This window comes from Benincasa hispida, chromosome 10 (assembly GCF_027475165.1).
Source record: "Benincasa hispida cultivar pf3 chromosome 10, pf3_genome.v1.1, whole genome shotgun sequence".
NCBI lineage: Eukaryota > Viridiplantae > Streptophyta > Magnoliopsida > Cucurbitales > Cucurbitaceae > Benincasa > Benincasa hispida.
Window position 1 is genome coordinate 36,250,647 of NC_143487.1, and position 21,602 is coordinate 36,272,248.

At 34.8% G+C, this 21,602-nt stretch overlaps 1 pseudogene; it reads left to right on the forward strand.

The window, feature by feature from the left end:
• Nucleotides 1-3,814: 3,814 nt before the first annotated feature.
• Nucleotides 3,815-12,744, forward strand: LOC120089041 (protein cornichon homolog 1-like; annotated as a pseudogene).
• The last annotated feature ends 8,858 nt before the right edge of the window (nucleotides 12,745-21,602 follow it).

A 21,602-nucleotide genomic window follows, 5' to 3' on the forward strand; every position in this document is an offset into this window, starting at 1 on the left:
ATTTTTAAAATAAAATAATCTCTTCATATACAAAATCAATAATCAAAATCTACTATTCAAAAGCCTATTATAAAACTTCAATAGAAAACTCATCCTTAATATATATGAGAAAAGTAAGCAAAACCTTTTTTTTTTTTCAAAATGTCTCACTAAAATATTTAATTGTCTATTCATAACCCTCTACTTCTGAATAGTTTTTAAAAATTAAATTTATAAATACTACTTTCACTTATTTATTATTAAAAAGTGGAAAAAAATTTAGAAAAAATGTTGTACATTCATCCCTGGTTTAGAATTAAATTTAGTATTTTTAAATGTTGGTATTTCATTGACTATTTACGATTAACCTTAAATTTTGACAGAGTTTTTTTTAAACAACAATAATAAAAAATTATTTAAAAGACAATAATTGCATACAAAAAATTGAATTGATACAATAATTGAATTATAAAATTTTAAAAAAATAGTGAAACTGAACCAGATAGCACTGACATATGAACTTTGCACACCTAAACACAGATATAAGAAGTTACATATAACAACTCTGCACACCCAAACATAGACATATGAACTCAAACAATACAACTCTGCACCCCAAATACAGACATCAAAACTCCCCAGATATCAAAACTCTTATATTTCAAACAACCTATTATAGGTACTAGTTTGACACAAATGTAGAAATAGAAAGAGAAAGATATAATTTATACCAAAATCTAAGGCCCTTGTTCCTAAAGAAAACTTGTAATGGGTTTCTATATAAACAAATTTTCAAGAACTACTATTTTTTTTTTTCTTCGAATCTTGGTTTAGATTTTGAAAAGATGTGTTAGGAAAAGGTTATGAAACGAAAACAAGAGGAAGTAAATTTTAGGAATCTGGCACTTGTTTTAGCCGGGGATAAAAATTTTGATTGAGGGATAATATGTGTGTTTAATGCAGTGGGAAAAAGCCTGAATATATTGGTGTGCAGAAAAACCAAATTTGGCACTGTGTCCAGCAACTAGAAACTGCACATCTACTTCAGAAAATGTCACCCATTATGCTCCACCATGGTAAATCTATTTCCCCACTAAAATCCTCTTCATTTAAGTTTCAATGAAGTTTTGATAATAACTCTCAACACATTTAAATCTCTCTTGTGTAACACAACAAATTTTCTTACACAAACTCTTACCAAAAAGTGAGAATAGTTTCAAATATTATTATGGGTTGTTTTCAAACATAGAAAAATGAACTAAAATATTTATAAATATAATAAAATTTCACTACATATCTATAATAAACCGCGATAGACGATATTCTGCTATTATTTGTATTTATTTTCAGCAGTTTTATCATTTAGAATAATTTTTCTATTATTTAACAGAAAAGTTGAATAGTATGTGTTGATATTGTAGTATAAGTCTGACTCGGTTTAATGAGTGATTTCAAATGTCTGCATCACACTTTTTCTAAAATGATGATTTCAACATGTGGTAATGTGAGAATAGAGAACTAAACAGGAAATGATCATATGGAAAAGTCAAAACTAAGCTTATTCTGCTGTAACAAGAATGCCAATCGATTAGTGTCGGTTTGTGAAATCCTCTGTTTCATTGCAGATAAAATTGATAAAACCCGACAAGTTTACGCAAAAGATAGTAGAGCGAAAAGATGCCTATTTATTAGTGGAATATTAAAGTCCCATACTAGGGGTACGTAAGTTTATAACTCATTTGTGAAGTATAGACAGCTTAATGGCACTTAACGGAAATTGAAAGGGACTAATTTTCTTTGTACAAATTAGTTTGTGGGCGACGTCGAGTTTTGGTTTCCACCAGGCGAGAAGCCGATAGGCAAAAAGTCGATAGTAGAATACCGATCAGCATCCCGTATCGGGAACTTTGATTTTGATATCAATAGAAAGAGAATCAAGGTGAATGAGTCCCAACAACAAAGATATCATACTTTTTTTGTATTTTGGCATCTTAGTTCATTTGATTACCCTAAACAAAGAGTGTTTATTTAATCCATTGATTCTTGGCTTTGCATAATAATTTTAGGCTCTTGGATTGGAATTGGAGAAGAAAGGATGGGCTCCATTAGAAAGCTTTTAGAAAAGGAGGGATATGACTCTTTTTACATAGTTCTTTCTAACTTTATGTGTTCATTACATTTCACAATACAGGAAAATTTTATATTTATTGAGGAGATTCCTCCATTGTAAAAGAAACTTATGTGAAATATTAAATGGAGGGTGGTTCTTTTTTATGAAAATTCCTCCTATATAGCATGCCAATCTCTTTGTATAAAAGGTCCAAATTTGGGCCCAACAAACTTGTATTCCATCACTCCCTAATTTGAAAAGTATGTTCGAATCTCTTTGCCTTTATTTGTTAAACTCGAAAAAGAAATGAGGTATTGCAATTGATCGACTATGTTTTAAGTTTATGTATTAAGGTCTAATCGCTTAAGAAAACATATTTAGGTGTATCTCGGATATCACCTATCTTTGTACATCCAATCAAATGGTCTAATCATAATTTGCCAAGTGACAAATTTTGTTTTCTACTTTTTTTTTTTAAATATTTTTATTTTTTTTAGATGCAAGTGGTGAAAAGGGATGCACAAAGATGGGTGATGCCGGGATGCATCCAAGTATTACTCATCGTTTAAAAGATATCAAGTGAGGTAGTAAAAAATTGTTGAATCAATATCATATTGTAAAGATAATGTGAAAATTATTTAAAAGATTCGAAAGAAAAAGTTATCCAGTTTTCATGCCAACAACAATTTAGTTATTGAACTTAGGTCACGTCCAATGGTAATAAATCAATGGTAATTTAAAAAGTATGCACCATTTGATTATATTTAGTGTTGTTTACTTGTGTTCTACAACCATAATGATACATGGGACTTACGTCTAAATCTGTAAACAAAAATCACAAACCGATTGATGAACAGAGGATGATCAATCCGATTGCGTCTAAAAATTACCTTGGATTACCGTTAAGGTTATGGTTATAGTTACCATTATTGTTATTGTTTCAGATAAAAAACTATGAATTAAAAAACTATGAATTTTGACACATTTACCATTATCGTTATTGTTACAGTTTGGCCAAGTAAAGGTAATCATAACGGTAATAGTAAATTTGATAAAATTCATAATTTTAGGTAAACACGATCAAAAGCAACCCAATTGTATTTGTAATTGCAGCCCATTACGATTGATCTATTAATGAATTTCATTATTATTATACTAATTTTCATTACCAATTAGTACAAAAAATATTTTGAAAACTAAAAAAAATATTTAAAACTTTTTTTTTTTATTTTTAGAATTTTGCTAAGAATTCAATACTGAACACAAATGCAAATCATAGTAAGAAATGAATTGAAAATTGACTTAATTTTAAAAAACAAAAAACTAAAAACGAAATGATTACCAAATAGTGCTTTAACCTTGAAGTTTAATAAATATAACCATTTATTCTACGTTACTTTATATTTGTAATGATTTAATGAAAAATATTATTGAGGTTTAGTGAAATTTTTATCCATATAGACAAATAAAGTGATTAATAAAATTTTCATGATTTTCAAAGTATAAAAACTAAAAGTAAAGAACTAAATCGTTAGCAAGTAATTGTGTGAAAGTTTGAGGACAAGAGTGTATAAAGATGAAACGTTAGAGAGAAGTTTTGTAAAATAGATTATTGCAATTGCTCATTTGAATAAGGAAGAATTGAGTGAGAGAGTAATTGTTTGAAAATCGAAAGGTAGAAGAAGAACGAAGAGAGCACGGCAGAAGGAAAGGCATGCGGAAGCCATGGGAGACCTCTTTGCTTGGCTTTTCAACTTATTCTATTAAAGCAGAGTAAATAAATCTGCTATATCATTTATTAACCAAAAGAGGCCTATAAATAGGCATAATTACAACAACATTTAACTACCCGTATAACAAAACTTATAACAAAATATAAATTAATTTCTAATACTCCCCTTCAAGATGGTGTGGTTATATCAAGAATACCCATCTTGGATAGTAAGGAGAAAAACAAAGTTTTGGGCAAAGCCTTGGTGAAGATATCAGCAAGCTGCAAGTGAGACCGGATGGGAAGAAGTTTGACATTTTCACGAACAATGTGATCTCGGACAAAATGGCAATCAATTTCAATGTGCTTCGTCCGTTCATGAAAAACTGGATTTTCAGCAATATGGACAGCAACCTCATTATCACAGTAGATTAAAGAGGGATGAATAAGAGGTACCGAAAGCTCATGAAGAAGTTGTTCAACCCATAGCAATTCACTTGTAGTAGCAGCTAAAGCTCAGTATTCAGCTTCGGCAGAAGAACGGGATACCATAGATTGCTTCTTAGCCTTCCAACTAATTATAGAATCACCCAAGAAGATGCAAAAAACGGTTATAGACTTCCTTGAATCAGGACAAGATCCCCAATCAGCATCAGAATACGCCTTTAATTGGAATGTGTGGACAGGTTGTAGCAGAATACCTTGGCCCGGTGAAGCTTTCAAATACTTAAGTAAGGACATGGCAGCATCAAGATGAGGCTGTCTAGGTTGAGCAACAAACTGACTGAGCTTATGGATAGCAAAATCTATGTCGGGCCGAGAAATAGTCAAGTATAGCAGTCTTCCAATGAGTCTCTGATACAATATTGCATCAGGAAGGAGGGTACCAACATCAAATTGGAGCTTTAAAGCTGGATCAAGAGGTAGAGAAGTCGGTTTACAAGCCAACAAACCATGATCTTCTAGGAGCTCCAATGTATAATTCCGTTGTGATAGAAGAATACCCTGAGACGATCTTGCAATTTCAAGACCCAAGAAATACCGAAGAGACCCTAAGTCTTTGAGCTTGAAGGCCTCGTGCAGATGATCTTTGATCTCATGTAGTATAGGTAAAGAAGCACCGGTAATGACTATGTCATCAACATAAACAAGCAAAGCAACAAAGGATTGAGCAGAACCTCGAGTGAATAAGGAGTAATCGGACTTGGATTGAGAAAATCCCAAGTAAAGGAGTGCCTTTGAGAACTTGTCAAACCATTGGCGTGATGCTTGCTTAAGGCCATATATGGATTTATGCAAGCGACGAACAAGATGCTCCCCCTGTTTGTGAACAACATTGTGCTTGTAACCCAAGGGTAGATCCATGTATACCTCTTCAACGAGATCACCATGTAAGAAAGCATTATTAACATCTAGTTGAAGTAGAGACCAACCTTTTGAGACCGCAAGAGTAAGAAGTACTTTGACAGTAACAAGCTTGGCAACAAGAGAAAATGTCTCAATGTAGTCGAGGTCTTCTTGCTGCGTGTATCCTTTGGCTACTAACCGTGCCTTGTAGCGGTCAATGGTCCCATCTACATGATACTTGATTTTGTATATCCATTTGCATAGAGTGTTGGTTGTGAGGTAAGGGCACAATAGACCAAGTACGGTTGGTTTCCATTGCTAGAAGTTCATCGTGCATAGCTTGGCGCCAATGTTCATGAGGGACAACCTGGTGATAAAACTGAGGCTCATATACGGCTGAGATATTGAGGGAAAACATCTTGTAGATAGGATTCAATCTGTCATAAGATAAAACAACTTGCAAAGGATACTTAGTAACTGTCTGCTGAGAATGATTGTGTAAAAGGAGGTTGCAATGATAGTCCCTGAGATATGAGGGTGGTTTAGTCGTTCTTGTAGAGCGGCGACAGTGAGAAGAATTGTCAAGTAAAGACAGATGGGGCTGATCAGTGACTGCAGCATCATCATCAGCAGGTGCACAGGGAACAAAGGGAGCAGTAGGTTGAGAAACGTCATGTGAAGTAGGCTGGTCAGAAAGCTCAGGAGTAGCAGAAGCAGATGATGAAGAGGCTTCACTACTGGATAAATCACCTGAAAATGGAAGTGATAATGGTAAAACTAAATCAGGAAAAGGATCAAGTACCTTTGCTTGAGAACTGATTTGATGAAAAGGGAATATATCTTCATGAAACACAACATCCCTTAAAATAAAGAATTGCTTCTTCTCAATGTCATATAAGCGATAGCCCTTGATGCCAGTAGGATATCCCAAAAAAACAGAGGCAATGGCCCGAGGCTGAAACTTAGTCCTGTGAGAAGGTAAAGTAGAGGCAAAACAAAGACAACCAAAAGTTCATAGTGAAGTATAGTCAGCATGTTCAGCAGTCAAACGATAGTAAGGTGTTTGCCAGGACAAGATATGAGATGGAATGCGGTTGATCAAATAAGATGCGGTCAATATGCACTCTCCCCAAAATAAGATAGGTAACCTAGCTTGAAATAACAGAGATCGTGTGACGTTTAACAAATGTTGATGTTTTCTTTCTACTATCGAATTTTGTTGAGGCCGTTCAACACAAGAAAACTGATGGAGAACACCTTTGGCAGCAAAAAAATCAGTAAAGGCCAGTTCTGGTGCATTATTCGATCGAAAAGCTTTTATGGAAAAACCATATTGAGTTTCAATCAACTGAAAGAAGCGAGGGACAATAGTAATAGCTTCACTTTTGTTCCTCATAAAAAAAACCCAAGTGTACCGAGAATAATCATCAACTAGTGTTAAAAAGTAACGATATCCAGCATGAGTAGGTTCATTGTAAGGGCCTCAAATGTCACAATGTATAAGATCAAAAGCATGAGCAGCAAGTCTATTATGGCTTTGAAAAGACAGTCGTTTTTGTTTTGCTAGAGGATAAATCATGTATTTATTACAAGTACTATCCATGTCTACATGTAAAATTTCTTTTAGGAAACTAAGATGTTTATATGATGGATGTCCAAGCCGATTATGCCAAGTAGAAGCAGAGAATGTAATAGTGGAAGAACAAACAAGTTCTGTAGTATGTGAAAATGAATGTAAGGACTTATCAATCGATGCTTGCAACAAGTATAATCCATTCCATTTGTTAGCCTTGCCAATCATCTTCAAAAAGTACTTGTCCTGAATGAGGCAAAAATCACTAAAAAAAGTGACCATGACGGGTAGATAGGAAGTTAAAGAGCTTAAGGAAATTAAGTTGAAACAGAAATCTGATATATATAGCACATTCTGTAGCATGATATCTGTACTGATTTGAATATCCTCAACAAATTCAACCAGAAGCTGAGACTGATTAGGCAAAGTAACGTTTGTCGGTTTAATTTTTCTTAGAGTAGTGAATAGGACCTTATTATGACAGATATGAGCTGATGCACTAGAATCAAGTATCCACTGATCAGAAGATATATCAGAAAGGGAACAAATACCTGCAACGTGAGTTATAGGAGTGATAGAATCTGCCTTATTGGACGTTGCTGCTATGGTGGCTATTTTGGACTTGTTGAGATGGGACTGGAGCATAGCCAATAAGCCTTGGCATTGTTCAGATGTTAAAGAGGATAAAGAATTAGAATGATCTGCTCTTGCTGATTCGGGAGGTTTGTAAAACTTGTGCCCTGGTGGATATCCATGGAGTTTGTAACAACGATCAATAGTATGCCCTTGAATATTACAGTGGGTGCAGATCGATCTATCCTTCTTCTTGTTTTGATTGGTGTTGCGAGAATAGCTTGGTGCAGTCTGGTGGGAAGCAGAAGAACCATTTTTCACAAGGAGGGCAGTGGCATTAGATGAAGATATCGCATTGCCAAAGGATGAAGAATAAGCTTTCTGATCAATCTCCTGTGCAACTAGAGAAAAGGCCCGATTGATTGTTGGTTTTGGTTCCATTAGTAACAACTGAGATCTGATAGGAGCAGATGAATCGTTTAAACCCATGAGGAAAGCCATAACATACTCTGTTTGGAAGTAAGTCTGTAGGTTCTTAATACCACCACAAGTGCATTTTCCACAAGAACAAGATGGGCGATAGGAGATGAGTTCATTCCACAATGTTTTCAGCTTGGCATAGTATGTGGTAACAAAATCTTGATTTTGGGATAAGTTGGAAATTTCACGGCGTAGTTGGAAGACTCTTGGTCGATTTTTACGCTGGTACCGTTCTTGCAGATCAGCCCAAATTTCTTGAGCGGAATCGGAGAAGTTGATGCTAGCAAAAATCTCTTTGGAAAGAGAGTTAAGAATCCACGCGGTGAAACACAACATCCCTTAAAATAAAGAATTGCTTCTTCTCAATGTCATATAAGCGATAGCCCTTGATGCCAGTAGGATATCCCAAAAAAACAGAGGCAATGGCCCGAGGCTGAAACTTAGTCCTGTGAGAAGGTAAAGTAGAGGCAAAACAAAGACAACCAAAAGTTCATAGTGAAGTATAGTCAGCATGTTCAGCAGTCAAACGATAGTAAGGTGTTTGCCAGGACAAGATATGAGATGGAATGCGGTTGATCAAATAAGATGCGGTCAATATGCACTCTCCCCAAAATAAGATAGGTAACCTAGCTTGAAATAACAGAGATCGTGTGACGTTTAACAAATGTTGATGTTTTCTTTCTACTATCGAATTTTGTTGAGGCCGTTCAACACAAGAAAACTGATGGAGAACACCTTTGGCAGCAAAAAAATCAGTAAAGGCCAGTTCTGGTGCATTATCCGATCGAAAAGCTTTTATGGAAAAACCATATTGAGTTTCAATCAACTGAAAGAAGCGAGGGACAATAGTAATAGCTTCACTTTTGTTCCTCATCAAAAAAACCCAAGTGTACCGAGAATAATCATCAACTAGTGTTAAAAAGTAACGATATCCAGCATGAGTAGGTTCATTGTAAGGGCCCCAAATGTCACAATGTATAAGATCAAAAGCATGAGCAGCAAGTCTATTATGGCTTTGAAAAGACAGTCGTTTTTGTTTTGCTAGAGGATAAATCATGTATTTATTACAAGTACTATCCATGTCTACATGTAAAATTTCTTTTAGGAAACTAAGATGTTTATATGATGGATGTCCAAGCCGATTATGCCAAGTAGAAGCAGAGAATGTAATAGTGGAAGAACAAACAAGTTCTGTAGTATGTGAAAATGAATGTAAGGACTTATCAATCGATGCTTGCAACAAGTATAATCCATTCCATTTGTTAGCCTTGCCAATCATCTTCAAAAAGTACTTGTCCTGAATGAGGCAAAAATCACTAAAAAAAGTGACCATGACGGGTAGATAGGAAGTTAAAGAGCTTAAGGAAATTAAGTTGAAACAGAAATCTGATATATATAGCACATTCTGTAGCATGATATCTGTACTTATTTGAATATCCTCAACAAATTCAACCAGAAGCTGAGACTGATTAGGCAAAGTAACGTTTGTCGGTTTAATTTTTCTTAGAGTAGTGAATAGGACCTTATTATGACAGATATGAGCTGATGCACTAGAATCAAGTATCCACTGATCAGAAGATATATCAGAAAGGGAACAAATACCTGCAACGTGAGTTGTAGGAGTGATAGAATCTGCCTTATTGGACGTTGCTGCTATGGTAGCTATTTTGGACTTGTTGAGATGGGACTGGAGCATAGCCAATAAGCCTTGGCATTGTTCAGATGTTAAAGAGGATAAAGAATTAGAATGATCTGCTCTTGCTGATTCGGGAGGTTTGTAAAACTTGTGCCCTGGTGGATATCCATGAAGTTTGTAACAACGATCAATAGTATGCCCTTGAATATTACAGTGGGTGCAGATCGATCTATCCTTCTTCTTGTTTTGATTGGTGTTGCGAGAATAGCTTGGTGCAGTCTGGTGGGAAGCAGAAGAACCATTTTTCACAAGGAGGGCAGTGGCATTAGATGAAGATATTGCATTGCCAAAGGATGAAGAATAAGCTTTCTGGTCAATCTCCTGTGCAACTAGAGAAAAGGCCCGATTGATTGTTGGTTTTGGTTCCATTAGTAACAACTGAGATCTGATAGGAGCAGATGAATCGTTTAAACCCATGAGGAAAGCCATAACATACTCTGTTTGGAAGTAAGTCTGTAGGTTCTTAATACCACCACAAGTGCATTTTCCACAAGAACAAGATGGGCGATAGGAGATGAGTTCATTCCACAATGTTTTCAGCTTGGCATAGTATGTGGTAACAAAATCTTGATTTTGGGATAAGTTGGAAATTTCACGGCGTAGTTGGAAGACTCTTGGTCGATTTTTACGCTGGTACCGTTCTTGCAGATCAGCCCAAATTTCTTGAGCGGAATCGGAGAAGTTGATGCTAGCAAAAATCTCTTTGGAAAGAGAGTTAAGAATCTACGCGGTGACAATGCCATTACATATGATCCAAGGACTGAGTAACTCACCAGAAGGTCGAGGGATTTGACCATTGATGAAGCCGAGTTTATTCTTGACAGTGAGCCCGATCTTCATCGCCTAACTCCACGAGTTGTAATTTGATTCCGTAAGAAGATTGGAAATGAGCACAAGGCTGGTGCTGTCTGAGGGATGAAGAAAATAAGGGTTCTGATATTGTTCAAGAATCGAAGATGGGGAAGCTCGAACATTCTCCATGGAGTTGGAGTTCCGGATGAGTTTGGGTCATCGGATCTGGTCATGATCGTCGTTTCGGATGAAGAATGAGAACGAAAAATCACAAGGAATAAGGTAGCGGCTTGAGGGCGTCGAAATCTGAAGATGAGAGAAAAATCGACACTCACTGGTGGCGCTCGACACTGTGGACGGAGGCGAGTGAGATCGGCGTTAGGGTTCGGAAGGTCGGGGAGTGAGATCGGCCCGAGAAGAAGAAAAGTCACGAGAAAAGAGTGGCTGGAGGGAAAACGAAAAAGAGTTTTAATTTTGTCTCTGATACCATATTAAAGCAGAGTAAATAAATCTGCTATATCATTTATTAACCAAAAGAGGCCTATAAATAGGCATAATTACAACAGCATTTAACTACCCGTATAATAAAACTTATAACAAAATATAAACTAATTTCTAATATATTCCTCCTTATATTTCTCATTGCCATTCTCGGCTATCAGGTTCTTTCTCTGTTCGATCTATCGCCAATCACTTGTATTTATTTTTTGTGCCTTGATCTCAAAAAACTAGATATGCTCTGTTTGATGATATTTCTGCTAAAATTGGAGGTTTGCAGTTCAGATTAATAGTTTAATTACAGATAAATGTCAAACTTCCGACTCGTTTCTTTTCTTTTGTTTCTCATATGTTCATCTTGGAATAGAGGAAGTGTACACAAAGATAGTAGTAACAAAATGTATGCGAACGAAGATTTCGAGAAGAAATATGTCGAACAAGATTATTTAAGCTTTATCATAATCGCCACTACTAAAAGTCCTTTCTAAGGGCTTTTCTTGCTGCTTTAGTTACATAATTTGAAGTGTATTCTTGCAAATCTTTTTTGGTTGCTTTTAACTGTATATTTTTGCATTATTAGAAATCTGCCAACACTATGAAACGAAAAATCGTGATTTGAGTTACTGTTGTGCTGCAGATTATATGCTTGGTGGATTTAGAGTTTGACTATATCAATCTCTTCGATTCCACATCTCGGATAAATAGAGTTGTAATGTTGGAATTTGTTGCCCAGGCAGTTTTCTGCTTTGTCCATCTTCTAGCACGACATTGGTTCATGTTTTTGGTGTCACTTCCATGCTTATTCTTTAATGTCAGACTGTAAGTTTTGGTTTCCTGAATCCATTAACTCAACTGTTCAGTTATGTTACTTTAACTTTAGGTCTCAGTTATCATTATTGAAGGATTGTACATGAAATTCATCTAGGTATGAAAGCTTGATATTTCAAAACTGATTCTCTCTTCCAACTGGCCATGGTTTGTTTGGTAGTGATTTTTAATTGAGTTTGAAACATGTTGTTTAGAGGTTTGAAAGTTAAAAGATGGCTTTTGTATGCTTGGCATTTCAGAATAAGTTAATGTGGAGGGACAAATGCTAAATTGGGACTTGCATAATGTAATTTCATAGTTAAGTGGTTGGTCCCTGATATAGCATATGGAAAAGATCTGCTTTAGGAAGAAATATAATGCAGAACTAAATGAACTATTTTCTTCCCAATAAGGCACTAAAGTTGATTATAAACATCGAAATTGATTTCTATTTCATGATCTGATAACTTGATTACAATTTGGTTTATGTTTTCTAAGAGAATAACCAGTAACTGAAACGAAAAGGCTGGTGTAGTTTTTTTGGACAATAGTAATTTGGTTTCAAACTTCTTTCTTATGAGTTAGCCTAGTACTTGTTGGATCATGTGATGAAGTAAAAGGAGCTCTTTGGGAGAATGGGTTCAAACTCTGTGTTAATCACTTAGATGGGATATTAAAATCCTAATTCCTACAAGATAGAGACAATCAACTATTATAGATAGGCTGAAAGAACAGTAACATCTTTCAACTTTGCTTGAGCAACTTCAATTCTGTACTTAAGAGTTTCCATGTACTGGATCTAATAGTCTTAATTCCATGGTACAAAATGCAAATAATAGCAGCTTGACAGTAGAGATTAAATCACTTGGGACGGTTCTTACTTGAGTGGCATTTCTAACTCCATTATTCTCAAGTATATGAGGAAAGAACACCTTGCAGACGTGACTGGAATCTATAACCAGATTGGCTGCGAGAAAAAGCAACGCTTTCTTAAGATGATTTATTTTCTTATACTATTATTCATTTCTTTGATATGGTACATACATATACTGATACTTTTGACATTTATGATGCTGATTTTATGTTCCTTATCAATTGTGTAACAAATTTTATTACTTAAATTTGTTTGCAGGATGTTTCGGAGCGTAGGAGCTTTGGAGAAGAACTGGGATAGTTAGTATGTATTTCTTGTGAGTTTACTTATGTTTGGACTGTTTGATAATCATCTTGTTTTTAATTTTCTATTTTTGAAATTTATGCTTGTTTTCTTCCAATTTTCTTATCATGATTTTCACTTTCCTTAAAAGGAACATTTGTATTCTTAGTCAAAATTTAGAAACAAGAATAAGTTTTCAAAAACTATTTTCTTTTTAGGTTTTAAAACTTGACTAGGTTTTGAAAACATCAGTAGAAAGTAGAGAACATAATTTGTAAATTTAGAGGTAAAAGTGGAGTTTAGAAGCTTAATTTTCAAAAACAAAAAACTAAAAACAAAATGGATATAAAAAATGCCTTAAAGTTTTAACTTATTTCTAACACTGTACATTATAGATATAGTCATAGAGACATGGATTGTGGATAGAAATAAGAAACATAAATGCGCTTTCCTTTGATTTTAAAGGTTTGTGTATTGATCATACCACTACGTGGAGGAGTTACCCAAAGCTATATAACTTCATAAAATAATAAATTTAAAATTAAATTATCCTAAACTTTGAGGTCTACTGTGTCTAATAGATCTTCGAACAGTTTTCAATTGTATTTAGTACGTTCACTGACATGGTTAATAAGCAGATCGATCCGTATATGGAGCTGTGTAGGTTTCTTGAGGATATTTGGCAAAGGTCCTTGTCCTTTCAGTCTTATGCCTTTCATTTTACAAGACATGAATAGAATACCTCAACTCCTAAGCTTGCTCATAGAGTTTTTCAAAAGTTTGGTTCAATTGTCGTTGTAATTTTCCTAAATGGTTGATTTCGAGTTGTAAAACATGATGTCAAAAAGTTCATGTCTACTAAATTTTGGTAGTAGCTAATGATATTGTTGCATTGGTTTAAAAGAAAAGTCAAATTTTAAATTTATATCTTATAGTTCAATAATTTTTTAAAACTTTGAATGCACATTTTTTTTTCAGGTTATAAATGAAGAAGGGAAGAAAGATAACATTTCTTTTCCTCTCCAAATTATATCGTTGATCATCTCAATGAATTCTTGAGTCTTCTTCTCCAAATCATCTTCAAATTCTTCTTTTCATCATTTTTAAGGGGACTCTCATAACCATAATTTTCATAGCTAATTAGTTTGTCATCACTTGTACTATAATCATCATAGCATTCTAACTCACTCTTCCATCCCTTCTTCCCTCATTGTTGGAGGTTGAAAACGATGGCATTAGATACAAGAAACACTGAAACCTATGATGCACAGATGCTTCATGTGAGGTAAAGAATCAGTATCAGACACGTATCGGATACCGATACTTCTAAATACTTTCCAGATACATATCTGACACGCAATTTGACGTATTTATTTCTAGGTATACTTTTTTTTAAAAAAAAAAAAGACAAGCAACTGATCTGATCTTTCTCAATCTAAAACTAGGCAATCTATTTAAAAAGCTCACTATCCAAGTCCAAAACTAAAAGAAAAAAAAATAACGGACCAAATCTTAGACCAGAATCATCTAATCTCAATCTTAACATTTGAGTCCTCACAAAGTCCACCAAAATATAAATCATTTGGATATCTTCAACAATTCAATGAAGAAATTCTTCGTTTATCTTCATACTTCTCCCTCTAATCTTCTTCTTCTTCTTTGCAATATGAGTCACTTTTCTATTGCATTTTATTAACTATTATACTTCAACATCTTAGATGTTGCTTTTTTTGTATTGTATTTCAATGTTTGTATTCTTTTTTGTGCTATTGTTATTAACTTGTATGCTAAATTTATCTATATCCTAGATTTTTTTTAAAGAAAAAGAAAATGTATCTTCAATGTATCAGTATCCTCGTTTTTTAGAAATATATATATTAAAATATATATATATATATATATATATATATAAATCATCCTTAGACATATCCGTATCTTACTTTTTTAGAAATTGACAAACCGCCGTATCCAATCGTATTCATATCTGTGTCTATGCTTTATAGACTAAAACACGTCTCTTTATTATGTAATTTAGTTTGAAGAATGTTCCATTTCTACGAACAATTTGAATAATCTCTTCCTCATTACTGGTAGAATCCAAACAATATATGAACAATCCACTAGGATCTTCTCCAAAACAATCAACCAAACAATTGTACTCCAAAAATACCATAAATTAATCACCAAATAATCATCAAGTAATCAACAAATAATGGACAACAATAAACCATAAAATTTTGGGAAGACTAAAAGCAAAAAGCACACACGAACTATATGTGGAAAACACCTTGGATGTGAAAAGTAAAAAACCACGGGACTTGTGAGGAGTCCCCTTGTCAACTTCTCTTATTATGATAAAATTGAGGGAATAAGAACCCAAATCAGTCATACAAAGATTCACTATCCACAAACATTTTCATACATAAGAGATCAACATTTGAGAGATAAAAAGAATGAAAAAATCACCCAATTTTATAGATTCTCTTCAGCAACGATTACAAAAAAATCAGAGCTCCAAACAACAATCCAACTGTTTAAAATGAGACTATATATGTCCCGAATAGACTGACCAAATTTCAGCACAATCCAATAGTTCAAATTTTGGCAATTGACAACTTTGTGGAAGCTATTACTGAAAATCCTAACTGCACAGCTCTCTGTCTTTCTCTCTAATTTTCTGCCTCTTTTTTTCACTCTCTTCTCCCTTAGGTCATACCCATATCACATAAAAGAAAATCTAAGGCTTTCAAGATAGGCCAACCAAAAAAATTAGCCCTAATTGAGCCAAACATATTACCCGACATTTTAGGCTCATAAAACACAAGTTTAAAAATAAAGTTTTGCTTGTGCAACAAGTGGGCTGAATACCCACAGCAATCTCCCCCTCCAATCTGGCACAGGGAAGACATAATCACATCCATGATTACTTGAATCTCATCTAGGCAAGCTTACTATAAAGTTCAATCTTGCTTCTGGGAACTACCTTAGTCAACATATATGCACTATTTTTGTCTTTGTGGACTTTCTTTAGATTCAATCTCTTCTCTTCAATTACATATTGTAGCCAATGATATCTAATGTCGATGTTTTTGGTACGAGCATGATACATTGAATTCTTTCTCAAATACATAGTACCCTGACTATCACAAAATATTACATACTCACCTTGTTTCAAACCTAATTCTTGAAGGAACCTTTTAGGCTATAACATCTCCCTATTTGCTTCCAATGCTTCAATATACTTTGCCTTAGTTGTGTACAATGCTATACATTTTTGTAGCTTGGATTACCATGAGATGGCTCCCCTTGAAAATGTAAACACATCACTAAAGGTAGACTTTCTGTTATCAAGATCACCTACCATGTCTGCATCAGTATAGCCTTTCAATATAGGTTTGTCACCTCTATAACACAAATTCAATTTGGAGGTTTCCCATAAGTATCTGAAGATCCATTTCGCTACGTCCTAGTGAATCTTACTTAGATTGGACAGAAAATGACTCATTAGACTGACTGGATATATGTAATATTAGATCTAGTACACATCATAGCATACATCAAAGAACCAACAACAGGTAAGGAATGGATGACATAACTTCTTTCTCTTTCTCTGTTGTAGGACAAGCTCTCTTACTTAGCTTGAAGTGAGTTGCTAGCGGTGTACTAACAGGCTTAGCATACTTCACCAGCACCTGTTCAGTATACTTTTCCTGGAATAACCACAATTTTCTAGCTTTCCTGTCATGAGAAATCTTCATACCTAAGATTTGCTTTGTAGGATCTAAATCTTTCATGTCAAAAGACTTGGACAATCTTTCTTCAAATTTTGTATCGTATTTGCATCTTGTCCAACTATCAACATATCATCCACATATAAAAGAAGAATGATGAAGTTACCTGTAGGGAACTTTTTAAAATACACACAAGAATCAGCTGTAGTTCATTGCTTATCAAAAAAGAATCATATTTCTTGTACCACTGTCTTAGCACTTGTCTAAGCTCATAAAAACTCTTCTTCAACTTGCAAATAAGTTTTTCTTTCCCTTTTTCTTCAAATCCTTCAGGTTGCTCCATGTAGATCTCTTCATGCAATTCACTATATAAAAATGCAGTTTTTACATCTAGTTGCTCTATCTCAAGATCAAGACTTGTTACTAAACCCAACACTATTATGATAGATGTCATTTTACCACTAGAGAGAAGATCTCATCAAAGTTAATGCCCTTTATCTGGTTGCATCCTTTAACCAATAATCTGGCTTTGTACCTGATCTTCTCACCATCTTTTTTGTTCTTGAAAATTCATATGTTTTTCAATACTTTCTTTCCGTTTGGAGGTTTCACTAGCTCATAGGTTCCATTCTTTTCTAGAGAATTCATCTCCACCTTTATTGCATTGAGCCACTGGTCTTTTTTATCATGAGACAAGACCTCTTTATAGTTCTCTGGCTCTCCATCTTCACTAACTAGAATGAACTCTGAGCTTTGATACCTTGTTGAAGGTTTACACTATCTGATGGATTTTCGAGCTTGAGTATCCTACATTTGGGGAATAGGTTGCCCCTTGCTCATGAACTTCTTCATGACTCACTTCCTCATTTGCATATTCCTCATGAATTTCTTCATCAGATGAAGACTTATCAAGATCATCATCATCAACATGATCTAGTACATTACCATCTGGTTGTATCTCACCAACATCATCATGTGCATCATCACCATTCTCATTTATCAGCATAACAACAGAAGAAGTAGAAGTAGAATCATTAGTAGTATAAAAAAATAACTCTGAAGTAGAAGTGTACCTTGTACTCAGAAGATCTGCACCCTTCTCATGCTTAAAGAAACTATATCTCTGCTTCTCACTACTTTTTTCTTTTTTGGATCGTAGAGCATGTAACCATATTATTCATCCCCATAACCAACAAAAATATATGGATTGGTCTTCAAATCAAGCTTTGACCTTTGTTCTTTAGGCACATGCACGTATGCCTTGTTGTCAATGACTCGTAGATACAAATAAGTGTGATCATGTCCCTTCTATGCTCTCTTTGGAATGTCTAGACCAAAAGGAATTATGGAGATCAATTAATCAAATACACGACACATTGCACTACTTCAACCCAAAATGTCTTAAGAAGATGAGATATACTAAGCATGCATCTCACCTTCTTCACAATAGTCTTGTTCTTCCTCTCAGCAACTCCATTGTGTTGTGGTGTATCGGGCTCTGTCTTCTCATGTCTAATGTCATATTCTGAACAATAATACTTGAACTCATTTGAAGTATACTCACCTCCATTCTCATATTGAAAACACTTCAATTTTCTTTCGGTCTCCCTTTCTACCATGACATGTAACTTTCTCCAAATCTTGAACAATTGGCTTTTTGTCTTCAATATATACACCCAGGTTCTTCGAGTAGCATCATCAATAAAAGTGATAAAATATTTACTGCCACTAAGAGACTCCACCTCAATAGGACCATAAATATTAGAATGTATTACCTCCAATTTTCCTTGCCTTCTAGTGGACTTCCTAAAAAAGGAAATTTTATACTTTTTACCTGCCAAACAATAATCACAAGGGTCAAGAGAAACTGTTTTATCAATAGGGATGAGAGATTTACCTGCCAATAGTTTAATCACCTTATCACTCATATGCCCTAGTCTTTGATGCCACAAATTTAGAGAATTCTTTTCTTCAACTGCATTCAACTCAGAACATATACTCAATTTTTTTTATACAACGAGTAACACAACTCACCTCGAGCAACTATTATTGAACCCCTTAGACAATTTCTACTTACCATCACTGAAGATATGTCAAAATCTTTCTTGATCAAGCACATTTGCAGACAACAAGTTAAGGCATAAATCAAGAATATGACGCACATCTTTAATGTAAGCATGCACCCAACACTTGTCTTCACACGAATATCACCTAACCCAATTATGCTAGCTGAACTCTTATTTCCCATCTTTATACTACCAAAATCACCAGATTAATGGTTCATGAAATACTCCTTTTTGGAAATACAATGGTTTGAAGCACCTGAATCTACCAGCCACTCTGTGTTTGAACTCTCTACATGATGACACTCACTAGTTGCACAAATCAAGGTGACAATATTATCAATCTGAGAAATAATTGTTGCACTATTTTTATCATCTTCCTCTTTTTGTGAGTCTTTCTTCTTACCTAGTTCTTTTTTCCAAGGGTAGCAAAACTTTTTGATATGATAAGGCTTGTTGCAATAATGACATATCTTATTCTCTTTGTCTCTAGACTTGGACCTTCCATTCGAGTTACCATGACCTTTGGGTCCCCTACTCTTGTCTATTCCACGATTTTCAACAACAAGAGTATGTGAATTGTTGCGTTAAATTATATGTGTTAAATATGGTTATGCACTAATATGGATGTGCGGTAATGTAGTTGATCATACGCTCATGTCACAAGTTTTCTTGTTCTCTTGCCAAGTATAACAAGATCACAAGTTTCTCAAGATGATCCGAGGTCAAACATGGGGACTTGCAGCTAAAGACGGTTGTAAAGTAATGTGTTTGAGGCAGAATTTAAATGACTAAAATAAAGAAAGTAAGAAACATGCAACTAACTACTATCCAATGAATTAACTAATGCGACTAAACTAACTAAAGAGGCAGTGAGCATTTGGAGAATAATTCTGAGTCTTTAGTGAAACAATAGCTTTAACGTGTAATAGAAATGCATGGAAAAAACAAGGTTTAGGGGAAATCAATGCCACATCTCTACGTTTAGCTTTAAGTAGAATCTTGGCTCGCATCATCCGTTTGTCGCACACCTCTCAGTGGCTAGCCACATTTCTCACATCTCTATGATGCATGAACGATGATGCGTTGAGCATAAGGTATTTCTATCTCTAGAAATACTTCTTACGTTGCTTAGTGAGTTCCACAACTACTTACTCCCTCGGGTAGTTGGTCATAGTTGCTTGGCTCAATCAGTGATCAAAGGCAAGCATTCAAATAATTATACACTAAGCAAACAAGATTGATCTCTATAGGTTCAACTTAGTTCAAAGCATTAACCATCCCTCTTACCATGTGAAGATTAGCAACACATGGTAAATGAGAAATCGATGGTCAAGATAAGGAAGATAATGAAGGTAGTCATGATGATATATAGATAGATGTGTTGATTACAAGATGTATTAATTGTTAGCATAAATTCTGTATATCTATATTGAATAGATAAACCCTAAGATCATTCATGTCAAATTATCAAGAATAACATACCGGATTCCATTGCAAAATTGATGATAGCTTATGATGGATGACTATGGTCTTCCTCAACCAAAACTCCGAATGCCTTAGTGGGATCTCTTTCTAGATGGGATTCACTGAGTGCTTATTGTTTTGGTATGTTGGGGACCATAGCCCTAAGGTCTCTTTACATACTAGTTCAATTAGGGTTCCCATTAAACCCTAATTAACTAGGAATGAGCTTCTACCCATTAAGTCCTTACTCAATTAAGAATCTAGGGCCTTAATTAATTAGATCACATAATAGGGCCCAATCTAATAAAATAACCCAATGTGATAAATTATTAATCCACATACATAACCCATACTTTAATTAAACATATTATTATTTAAATATGTCTAACAATCTCCTACTTGGGCTATGTCTATGTACCTAATATAATTAAATCACATAAACCTTAAGTGCGCAGAAACAAGTTATTTCAATAATAAAATTCCCCTTTAGCTCAATCTGGTCCATCTCCTGTAATAGCACGGAATCAAGGTGGCTTTCGTCACTACCCTTGTAACTAAACCTTCCTTGATCACCAATTCCAATACATTCAATGACATAGATCAAGTATGGATGGATAGCATGGAAACTACATGCAAAGTGATCTAAATCATGTCTGTTTCCAACTGGTCCAAATTCCTTAATGAGATCATTCTAAAAATCTTTATGCTAAACTGCATGCATGACAAACAAGTTCAGATAATAAAATATAAACCATCAACTTTATTCTATATAGAAAATAAACAAAATAAGGTCAAAGAACATCGTTAATAACAAACTTCCACTAAACCATGGAATCAGAAAAGTGACTAACACTCATGTGAGCAACATGCTCATGAAAAACTTTAGGTGGTAAATCTTTAGTCAGTGGATCTGCCACCATAGAGTTTGTTCCTATGTGTTCTATCGAAATTTGACCATTATGAACTCTTTCTTTAACAACCAGAAACTTCACGTCTACATGTTTTGACTTTGTATTGCTTCTGTTGTTGTTAGAATACATCACAGCCGACTTATTGTCACAAAATAATTTTAGCGATCTTTATATGCCAACCACTATCTGCAGCCCAATGACAAAATTTCGCAACCATATTCCATGATTGGATGCCTCATAACATGCTATAAACTCCGCAGCCATGGTAGAAGAAGCCATAAGTGTTTGTTTAACACTTTTCCAGGATACAGCTCCTCCAGCCAACATGAAGATATAGCCTGAAGAAGATCGCAAAGTGTGTTGACATCCAGCATAATCAGAATCAGAATACCAAATGATCTCTAAAACATTTGATCTCCAATAAGTGAGCATATAATCTTTTGTTCTCTGTAAATACCTCATAATCCGTTTGGCTGCTTTCCAATGATCCATCTTCGGGTTACTCAAATATCTGCCTTACACTCCAAATATGAACGCAATATCTGGACGCGTACATACTTGAGCATACATTAGACTTCCAATGGCCGATACATAGGGAACCTTCTGCATCTCCTTAGTCTCGAGTGTGGTCTTGAGGCATTGACCTAAATGAAATTTATCACCTTTAGCGATTGGGGTATCTCCCGACGCACAATCTTTCATGCCAAA